The sequence below is a fragment of the Mustela putorius genome, unplaced genomic scaffold (genome assembly GCF_011764305.1).
Source record: "Mustela putorius furo isolate JIRA1106 unplaced genomic scaffold, ASM1176430v1.1 tig00000095_pilon_pilon_pilon, whole genome shotgun sequence".
Taxonomy (NCBI): Eukaryota; Metazoa; Chordata; class Mammalia; order Carnivora; family Mustelidae; genus Mustela; species Mustela putorius.
The window spans coordinates 30,667,616-30,679,603 of record NW_025421280.1 but is presented as its reverse complement, the minus strand read 5'-3'; the positions used below and the strand labels follow the sequence as shown (position 1 = coordinate 30,679,603).

The 11,988-nt window shown below is 38.3% G+C and overlaps 1 pseudogene; it reads left to right on the top strand.

The window, feature by feature from the left end:
- The first annotated feature begins 8,045 nt into the window (after positions 1-8,045).
- LOC101672629 lies at positions 8,046-11,988 on the top strand (annotated as a pseudogene).

Genomic DNA, 11,988 nt, shown 5'->3' with positions numbered 1-11,988 from the left:
AGGCTTATGGGAATTCAGCTCCTACAGCGACAGAAACTCTTAAATCCTTTCAATAAAAATTCTCAAGTCTATTCTATTAATTTCAGATGATGAGAAAACACAATTTTACCTTCTAGAAGCCTCATGAGTGGTTCTGTCTCCCTACCATTTCTGGCGGCAAATTCATTAATCACACAGGGAAGGAACTTCATGAGTGAGCTCAGCCTTTTCTGTGATAGTATCTGGGTGAACCACAGCATCTTTACAGGTACTGGGGAGTATGATAATGATGCATAAATCTCTTTCTATTGGCAGTAACTTAATGTTATGCAAAAGCATAACAAGAAAAGTTTGGTAATGCAAAATCCTGGCAAATTAAAGGTCCCAAATTTTGGAGATCAATGGTGGATGCACTGAAATATCTCTGTTCCCATCTGTTTCCTCTGGTCTTGGCTGTCAATCATAGGGCCTCCCTGTCTCCCTGGCTCATTCTGTTGTTTTACTATATCTCTTTTAATATCACTTAACCATTTGTCCTTTTCACAAACATTTATTGAGAAATTACTGCATGGTAAGCACTAACATATTCTGGGAATAAAGAAATTAATAAGATATTGTTCCTTTTCTCAAGGTGCTTCTGGTTTAAAAGGGGAAAGAAACATAGAAATAAGTAAATGGAATATCTGATATGGTGTTCCAATTCTGGTAAAGTGGGTCATAAAATAGTAGACTTTTTCTGGGGAGATTAGTGAAGTCTTCACAGTCCAGATTATAAATGGACAGAGCTTTGAAGTAGGCACAGAGCTATTCCAGGTGGGGTAAGTGAGAAAGTACTCTAGGAGGAATAGCAGTAAATACAGAGATTAAAGAAATTGTATATGATGAGCACTAGGTGTTATACTGAATGGATGAATCATTGAACATTATATAAAAAACCAATGATGTACTATACCTTGGCTCATTGAATTTAAATTAAAAAAAAAAGTGTACATTGTGTTAGGTAATGAAGAATAGTTCTAAATACCCGCCAACAATGTGAAGTTAGGGACGAAAAATGAAATTTGGGCCTGGCCAGGAAAGAGCCACCAAATAGTAGAAAGTCTTACATTCTGACTACAGAATTGATACATCCTCCTGAAATCAGTGCAACATCAGTGCAGAGTTTATATCAGGTGATGTCCATGACTAAACTCACCTTGTAGAAAGGTCATCTGGGTCAATGGGAGAAACACATTATCACTGCTGTAAAAGCCAAAGCCATAGATAATGAGGGGTGGGAATAGGGACAGTGGCATGAAGGTGGGAAGTGGGAGATGAATGTTTGAGGTTTGAAAAAACAGTCATCCAAGCTTTTTAATACTAGACACAGGTGAGAATTTTGTTTTGTTCATTTTGTTTAATTCTTTCATTAACTATGTGGTCGGGTTTTGTGTATGAACAATGTGAGATGCAATAAACATGCAATGGAGTCTGGAGTCAGCTCAAAGATCACTGTTTATAAGTCTTTTGCATTTCACCAATAATCTTATTTCTTTTTTTTTTTTTTTTACAGTTGTATTTTTTTAATAAAGTTACAGTTTTAAAATCAAATCATACAAAGAACTTCTCATGAAAAACCATAAAGTCCTGCTCTATCCCACTCTATCCCCCGGGCAGCCTGCATCCCCCGAGGTTAACAATTTATAAGTCTTTATAACTCTTGCAACTGTTTTTTTTTTTTTTCCTACCAGCTATCTCCATATTTCTACATAATGTTGTTTAAACTGCTCTTTATTGATCCATACATTTCAGACATTCTCTATTGATTTTGAATTATGATGGCTGTGGGTTTGACTCTTTCATTTCCCCAATCTGCATAACCCCGTACAGCTAGTTCATTCTTTGTAGTTAAACAGTTTGGGCTGAGAAGTACATATTTGCTGTTTGATGGCCACGTAACAACCATTCTCTTTCCCCTTTTATCTGCGCTTTGAGTTCCATTTGGGAATCCACAGCTCCTCTACACAGGCACCGCCCTTTCTAGATGCTGACACCGGCTCCAGCCGGAGGTAGGGGGGAGAGGGAGGCTCTGATTGGCTGAACCCAATTCCCCAAGCTATAGTGATTGGCCAAGGAAAGCTATGCAACCCAGTACTGACCAATGAAAGGCTTCCTGGTGGAAACTGGAACAAAATTTCCTTGCTTTTTTGTAGAAGCCTCTAGAGAAGTGTTCTTCTCTTGATAGACATGAAGGAGGAAACTCGAAGCCCCCAGCAGGTGCTGGAAACCACCTCGGAACTACAAGGAAAAGCAATCTTACTTTAATAAATACTGCAGAAGGCAGAGGATGATTATTTTTTAAATTATTTTTCTCTGTATAAATATATTACATTTTGTTCTTTTTAAATTTAATTTATTTTTAAAATTTTTATTAATTTAATTTAAATTGTGTTAGTTACCATAAAATGCAATATTGGTTTCTGGAATAGAATTCAATGATTCACCAGTTACATATGACAGCCAGTGCTTATCACCAGTACCCTCTTTAATATCCATAATTCATCAGCCCACTCCCACACACTCTTCCTCCAGCAACACTCAGTTTGTTCTCTATCATTAGGTGTCACTTCTACCTCAGCTGTAGCAACTTATTAGACATGTCTCAAGAGGCAAGGGAAACAAAAGCAAAAATGAACTATTGGTACGTCTTTAAGATAAAAAGCTTCTGCACAAGGAGGTAATCAATCAATGAAACTAAAAGGCAGTCCTTCGAATGGGAAATGACATTTTTAATGACATATCTGATAAAGATTTAGTATCCAAAAATCTATAAAGAAGTTACCGAACTCAACGCAAAAAAATAATTTTATTTTAATAGAGTTTACTAACCTCATTTTTAAAAGCAGCTTTAGGTTTATAAGGAAGTAGCAAAGATTTTACAGGTATTCTTCCAATCCAAGAGCATGGAATGGTCTTCCATCTTCTTGTGTCTTCTTCAATTTCTTTTATGAGTACTCTGCAGTTACTTGAGCACAGTTTTTTACCTCTTTGGTTAGGTTTATTCCCAGGTATCCTATGGTTCTTGGTGCTATAGTAAATGGAATCGATTCTCTAATTCCTCTTTCTGTATTTTCATTGTTAGTGTATAAGAAAACTACTGATTTCTGTACATTGACTTTGTATCCTGCCACGTTACTGAATTGCTGTATGAGTTCTAGTAGTTTGGGGGTGGAGTCTTTGGGGTTTTCCATATAAAGAATCATGTCATCTATGAAGAGAGAGAGTTTGAATTCTTCATTACCAATTTGGATACCTTTTATTTCTCTTTGTTGTCTGATTGCTGTTGCTAGGACTTCTAATACCATATTGAACAAGAGTGGTGAGAGTGGGCATCCTTGTCGTGTTCCTGATCTCAACAGGAAGGCTGCAAGCTCTTTCCTATTGAGGATGATATTTGCTGTGGGTCTTTCATAGATAGATTTTATTAAGTTCAGGAATGTTCTCTCTATCCCTATACTTTGAAGCATTTTAATCAGGAATGGATGCTGGATTTTATCAAATGCTTTTTCTGCATCGATTGAGAGGACCATGTGGTTCTTCTTTCTTCTCATATTGATTTGTTCTATCACAATGGTTGATTTGTGAATGTTGAACCATCCTTGTAGCTCAGGGACGAATTTCACCTGGTCATGATGGATAATCTTTTTGATGTGCTGTTGGATCCTGTTTGCTAGGATCTTGTTGGGAATCATATCATCCGTATTAATCAGTGATAATTGGTCTGAAATTCTCCTTTCTGGTAGGATCTTTGCCTGGTTTGGGGATCACGGTAAAGCTGGCTTTATAGAAAGAGTCTGGAAATTTTCCTGCTTCTTCAATTTTTTGAAACAGCTTCAGGAGAATAGGTGTTATTTCTTCTTTGAAAGTTTGGTAGAATTCCCCAGGAAATCCGTCAGGTCCAGGGGTCTTGTATTTTGAAGCAGTTTTTGATCACTGCTTCAATTTCAATCGATCTATTCAGGTTGTCAATTTCTTCCTGGTTCAATTTTGGGAGTTTATCGTTTTCCAGATATGCATCCATTTCATCTAGGTTGCTTAGCTTATTGGCATATAACTGTTGATAATAACTTCTGATGATTTATGGACTTCTTTGTTAGTTGCGATCTTTCCCTTTTCATTCATAATTTTATGAATTTGGGCTTTCTCTCTTTTCTTTTGGATTAGTGTGGCCAATGGTTTATCGATCTTATTGATTCTTTCAAAAAAGAAGCTTCCAGTTTCATTAGTACATTCTACTGTATCTCTGGTTTCTACCTCATTGATCTCAGTTCTAATCTTGATGATTTCCCTTCTTATGTGTGGAGTTGGTTTGATTTGTTGTTGATTCTCCAGTTATTTAAAATGTAGAGATAGCTGCAGTATTCTGGATTTTTCTTTTCTTTTCTTTTCTTTCTTTTTTTTTTTTTTTTTTTGGGAGGCTTGGATGGCCTTTGCTGTATCCCATAGGATTTGGACTGAAGTGTCTTCATTCTCATTGGTTTCCATGAATTGTTTCAGTTCTTCTTTGATCTCCTGGTTGCTACAAGCATTCTTAAGCAGAGTGGTCTTTAGCTTCCTGGTGTTTGAGTTCCTTTGGAACTTTTCCTTGTGATCAAGCTCCAGTTTCAAAGCATTGTGATCTGAGAATATGGAGGGACTAATCTCAGTCTTTTGGTATCGGTTTAGTCCTGATTTGTGACCCAGTATGTGGTCTGTTCTGGAGAAGGTTCCATGTGCACTTGAGAAGAATGAGTATTCTGTTGTTTTAGGGTGGAATGTTCTGTATATATTTATGAGGTTCATCTGGTCCAGTGTGTCATTCAATGCTCTTGTTTCTTTATTGATTTTTTGCTTCAATGATCTGTCTATTTCTGAGAGAGTCACGTTAAGATCTTCTACTATTAATGTAATTATATCAATATGACTCTTTATCTTGATTAACAGTTTTCTTATGTAATTGGCTGCTCCCATATTGGGAACATAGATATTTACAATTGTTAGATCATCTTGGTGGATAGTCCCAAGTCCACCATCCTTGTTGGATGTAGTGTTCTTCTGTATCTCTGACTATAGTCTTTAGTTTAATATCTAATTTGTCTGATATGGGAATTGCTACCCCGGCATTCTTTTGAGGCCCATTGGCATGGAAGATGCTTCTCCATCCCTTCATTTTCAGTCTGGGTGTATCTTTAGGTTCAAAGTGGGTCTCTTGTAGACAACATATGGATGGGACCTGTCATTTTATCCAATCTGCAACCCTGTGTCATTTTATGGGCACATTTAGGCCATTCACATTGAGAGTGATTATTGATAGATACATTTCCTCGTCCAGCTGCTCTTTCACAGGAGGTCCTGGGCTGTGACCCTTGTAACAACATGGACGGGACTCGAAGAGATTATGCTGAGTGAAATAAGTCAAGCAGAAAGAGTCAATTATCATATGGTCTCACTTATTTGTGGAGCATAACAAATAGCATGGAGCACAGGGGAGATGGAGAGGGGAAGGGAGCTGAGGGAAATTCGAAGGGCAGGTGAACCATGAAAGACTATGGACTCTGAAAAACAATCTGAGGGTTTTGAGGGAGCGGGAGGGTGGGAGGTTGGGGGAACCAGGTGGTGGGTAATAGAGAGGGCACGGAGTGCATGGAGCACTGGGTGTGGTGCAAAAATAATGAATACTGTTATGCTGAAAATAAATTAAAAAAAATTAAGGTAGTTTCCATAAACCTGCACCAGTTTCCCCATTCTTAATATTGGTCATCCACAATGCATTACATTTAGCCATCATTTCTCCGTGGGCATCTATTTGTTAGGAAAGATTTTCAGCCTTTTATTGTTTTAAAGAACTTGATTGTTTAGAGAATTATTCGTCAGATATTTTGAAAAGTATTCTATCATTTGAAGTTTGTCTGATGGTTAACTCATGATTACACTAGGGTTATGGATCTTTTTTTTTTTTTTGGCAGGGGGGAAACACACAGAGTATGTCATTTTTATCACTTTATATCAAAGATACAAACTATCATTGTGACTTTACACTGGTATTGAACATACAAATAAACTACTGTGTATAGGTTTCTCCACTGTAAAGTCATTGTTTTTCCTCCTTTCCACATTGTACTCTTTATAAGGGAGTTACCATGTGTAGCCCACAATTCATTATAGCTAAATTAGTTTCTGCTTCCTTGAGTATGGAATATCTATATAAATGATTGAAATATTTTTGGCACAGATTTTTCTATGTATTTATTCATTCATTCGTTCATTCATTTTTTGCCAATGTAAGTTCTTTGAATTGGTTCTGGAGTTTCTGGAATTAGTTTTAAAATATGAATATATTTAAAGAGACTAATAACTTTTATTTCCAGTAAGGAAGAAAGCAACAGTGATCTGCAAAATATTACCATTGGATATTCCTACTAAAACAATGATTAAAAGGGAGGATCTGGATGGGTGTGTATCTGATACTTCCAAACACTGTTGCAAACTAATAAATATACTGATTGATGGCTTGTTCCTAATGTCACTGAACAAAGTGGGGGAAAAAAGAATATTAGCACAATTGAATTCTTAGTTCAAATACCTCATAAATAATCTGAAAAGTTTTATGTGTGCCCTGAAGGGGACATTTATTTCCTGTATCTGTAAGGCTAGGGTTGCTGAATATCTTTCATCCTGTGACTGTCTGCATTATAATGCAAGTTGGTTGAGTAGCCAAGTAGGAGGTCCACAGTTAAATTGAAGCACTACCTGGGAAGGAATGAGTTCCTGCGGGTTGGAATGAGGACAAGTGGGAAGATCTTGATGAAGCTGAAGAATTGAACCCCTAAGTTTGATACGTCTTCTTTGCCAATGGAAGCTGCCTCCCCACCCCAGTGGGTTTGACTTCCCCATCCTCAGTAGCAAGGTCATCCACAGCCCCAGTGGTGTCACCTTTCCACTCCATTCTGAGGGTTTTTCCTACCTTACCTAGGGAAACTCATGGCTCCCCACAAAGCAGTTGCTGCCCAAGACAATGTTGTCTCCTCAAATCTCATCCAACCACTCCTTTATGTTTCTAGTTACATAACTATATTGAGGTACCAACAGACCCCTAAGGGTAAAGTGCAGACTGACCCATAAGGAGGTGTGCTACACTCCAAAAGAACTACTTGATTTTTCTAATTTATACAGACAAAAATCCAGAAAATATGTTTGGGAATGGATGTTTCAAGAGTGTGGGATAATGAGAGAAAGAACATAAAATTGGAACAGGATGAATTTTTGATATGGGCTCACTAAGCAGATATTCTGCATTTAATGTTGCAGCTTGGGAACTTAGTTTATTTTGTTGAAACATGGACTAAATGTAGGCCACAGTGAGTGAGTTGGAAATGCCAGACCTGCTGTGGTTTAATTTAAAGTAATGGATTTAGAGGCTTAGGAAGACTGGAAGGTTATAATGTATTTGACCAGCTCATCCACACTGGAAGAGTCCAGAAGACACACATTTCACCAAGACTGATAAATACTTATTGAGGGAAGTCTCAATATCCTTGAAGAGCTCTGTGATCTTCTCCTCAGGCTAGATATTACAGTGGAAACTCAGCCATCAAATTGGGAAACCCCAATGAAGTGTGAACACTTGGATATGAGGATGGCAAGGACCAAGTGGCAATATCAACCACCAAAAGGAAAGTGGGGGTGGTTGCTGTGGTGGACAGCAGGGTGAAAACCTCCACAGGAATAGTCTGACTTGTTCTGATGTGTGGTGTGGTTATTTGATCATGCTGTTGATAGAAGAGAAACAGGTAGAAAAACAACTAAATTCTTACTTGATCTGTATAAGTAGGAAGGTTCTAGGTTAAGTAAAGAAAATAAACCTTAATCAAAAATAGAGTCTCAGATCCTCAAATCATTCATAGTAATTTATAGACTGGTTATACTCCCCAAAACTTATTCTATTAACCTTTACCCTTGCTTTCCCCATTAGGACCTTCAGCCTTTTACCAGAGTAACTGGATAAATTTCAATTGCTTTGTCTCTTTTCCGTCAGTTTCATCAGCTACATGGAACCAGAAAATCAAACATGTGTTTCAGAATTTATCCTTCTGGGGCTCTCAGAAGAGGTATTATTACAGCCCCTCCTCTTTGGACTGTTTCTGTCCATGTACCTGGTCACTTTTATTGAAAACTTGCTCATCCTTCTGGTCATTATCACTGACACCCACCTCCACACACCTATGTATTTCTTCATCTCTAACCTGTCCTTTGCTGACATCTGTTTCACCTCCACAACCATCCGCAAGATGCTGCTGAACATCCAGACACAGAGAAAAGTCATTACCTATGCAGAATGCATCATCCAAGTATACTTCTTTATGCTTTTTGGAGATCTGGATAACTTCCTCCTGACTGTGATGGCCTATGACCGGTTTGTGGCCATCTGTCATCCTCTCTACTACATGGTTATCATGAACCCCCGGGTCTGTGGGTTCCTGCTTATGTCATCCTAGATCATGACTGCCCTGCAGTCATTGTCACAGAGCTTAATGTTTTTGCGACTCTCTTTTTGTAATGACTTAGAAATCCCTCACTTTTTCTGTGAGCTTAATCAGTTGGTTCAACTTGCTTCTTCTGACACCTTTCTCAATGATGTAGTGATGTATTTTGCTACTGGACTTGTTGGTGTTGTTCCACTTACTGTAATCCTCTTCTCTTACTCTAAGATTGTATCTTGCATTTTGAGAATTTCATCAGCTAAAGGCAAATGTAAAGCATTTTCCACGTGTGGTTCTCACCTCTCAGTTGTCTCTTTGTTCTACTGCACAGCCCTTGGGGTGTATCTTAGTTCTGCTGCTACACAAAACTTCAGGGCAAGTGCCATAGCCTCAGTGATGTACACAGTGGTCACGCCCATGCTGAACCCTTTTATCTACAGTCTTAAAAACAGGGACATAGAAACTAGGAGCTGGTTCTTTGAAAGAATTAATAAAATTGATAAAACCCTGGCCTGACTTATCAAAAAGAAAAGAGAAAGGACCCAAATAAATAAAATCATGAATGAAAGAGGAGAGATCACAACTAACACCAAAGAAATACAAACTATTATAAGAACATACTATGAGCAACTCTACGCCAATAAATTTGACAATCTGGAAGAAATGGATGCATTCCTAGAAACATATAAACTACCACAACTGAACCAGGAAGAAATAGAAAGCCTGAACAGACCCATAACCAGTAAGGAGATTGAAACAGTCATTAAAAATCTCTACAAACAAAAGCTCAGGGCCAGATGGCTTCCCGGGGGAATTCTACCAAACATTTAAAGAAGAACTAATTCCTATTCTCCTGAAACTGTTCCGAAACTCGAAATGGAAGGAAAACTTCCAAACTCATTTTATGAGGCCAGCATCACCTTGACCCCAAAACCAGACAAGGATCCCACCAAAAAAGAGAGCTATAGAACAATATCCTTGATGAACACAGATGCGAAAATACTCAACAAAATACTAGCCAATAGGATTCAACAGTACATTAAAAGGATTATTCACCACGACCAAGTGGGATTTATTCTAGGGCTGCAAGGTTGGTTCAACATCCGCACATCAATCAATGTGATACAACACATCAATAAAAGTAAGAACAAGAACCGTATGATACTCTCAATAGATGCTGAAAAAGCATTTGACAAAGTACAGCATCCCTTCCTGATCAAAACTCTTCAAAGTGTAGGGATAGAGGGCACATACCTCAATATCATCAAAGCCATCTATGAAAAACCCACCACAAATATCATTCTCAATGGAGAAAAACTGAAAGCTTTTCTACTAAGGTCAGGAACACGGCAGGGATGTCCATTATCACCACTGCTATTCAACATAGTACTAGAGGTCCTAGCCTCAGCAATCAGACAACAAAAGGAAATTAAAGGCATCCAAATCGGCAAAGAAGAAGTCAAATTATCACTCTTCGCAGATGATATGATACTATATGTGGAAAACCCAAAAGACTCCACTCCAAAACTGCTAGAACTTATACAGGAATTCAGTAAAGTGTCAGGATATAAAATCAATGCACAAAAATCAGTTGCATTTCTCTACACCAACAGCAAGACAGAAGAAAGAGAAATTAAGGAGTCAATCCCATTTACAATTGCACCCAAAACCATAAGATACCTAGGAATAAACCTAACCAAAGAGACACAGAATCTGTACTCAGAAAACTATAAAGTACTCATGAAAGAAATTGAGGAAGACACAAAGAAATGGAAAAATGTTCCATGCTCCTGGATTGGAAGAATAAATATTGTGAAAATGTCTATGCTACCTAAAGCAATCTACACATTTAATGCAATTCCTATCAAAGTACCATCCATCTTTTTCAAAGAAATGGAACAAATAATTCTAAAATTTATATGGAACTAGAAAAGACCTCGAATAGCCGAAGGGATATTGAAAAAGAAAGCCAACATTGGTGGCATCACAATCCGGACTTCAAGCTCTATTACAAAGCTGTCATCATCAAGACAGCATGGTACTGGCACAAAAACAGACCCATAGATCAATGGAACAGAATAGAGAGCCCAGAAATAGACCCTCAACTCTACAGTCAACTAATCTTCGACAAAGCAGGAAAGAATGTCCAATGGAAATAAGACAGCCTCTTCAATAAATGGTGCTGGGAAAATTGGACAGCCACATGCAGAAAAATGAAATTGGACCATTTCCTTACACCACACACGAAAATAGACTCAAAATGGATGAAGGACCTCAATGTGCGAAAGGAATCCATCAAAATCCTTGAGGAGAACACAGGCAGCAACCTCTTCGACCTCTGCCGCAGCAACATCTTCCTAGGAACAACGCCAAAGGCAAGGGAAGCAAGGGCAAAAATGAACTATTGGGATTTCATCAAGATCAAAAGCTTTTGCACAGCAAAGGAAACAGTTAACAAAATCAAAAGACAACTGACACAATGGGAGAAGATATTTGCAAACGACATATCAGATAAAGGACTAGTGTCCAGAATCTATAAAGAACTTAGCAAACTCAACACCCAAAGAACAAATAATCCAATCAAGAAATGGGCAGAGGACATGAACAGACATTTCTGCAAAGAAGACATCCAGATGGCCAACAGACACATGAAAAAGTGCTCCATATCACTCGGCATCAGGGAAATACAAATCAAAACCACAATGCGATATCACCTCACACCAGTCAGAATGGCTAAAATCAACAAGTCAGGAAATGACAGATGCTGGCGAGGATGCGGAGAAAGGGGAACCCTCCTACACTGTTGGTGGGAATGCAAGCTGGTGCAACCTCTCTGGAAAACAGCATGGAGGTTCCTCAAAATGTTGAAAATAGAACTGCCCTATGACCCAGCAATTGCACTATTGGGTATTTACCCTAAAGATACAAACGTAGTGATCCAAAGGGGTACGTGCACCTGAATGTTTATAGCAGCAATGTCCACAATAGCCAAACTATGGAAAGAACCTAGATGTCCATCAACAGATGAATGGATCAAGAAGATGTGGTATATATACACAATGGAATACTATGCAGCCATCAAAAGAAATGAAATCTTGCCATTTGCGACAACATGGATGGTTCTAGAGCGTATCATGCTTAGTGAAATAAGTGAAGCGGAGAAAGACAACTATCATATGATCTCCCTGATATGAGGAAGTGGTGATGCAACATGGGGGCTTAAGTGGGTAGGAGAAGAATAAATGAAACAAGATGGGATTGGGAGGGAGACAAACCATAAGTGACTCTTAATCTCACAAAACAAACTGAGGGTTGCTGGGGGGAGGGGGTTTGGAAGAAGGGGGTGGGATTATGGACATTGGGGAGGGTATGTGCTTTGGTGAGTGCTGTGAAGTGTGTAAACCTGGTGATTCACAGACCTGTACCCCTGGGGATAAAAATATATGTTTATTAAAAATTTAAAAAAAAAAACAGGGACATAAAGAAAGCCCTTAAAAGACTCTTTAGCTAA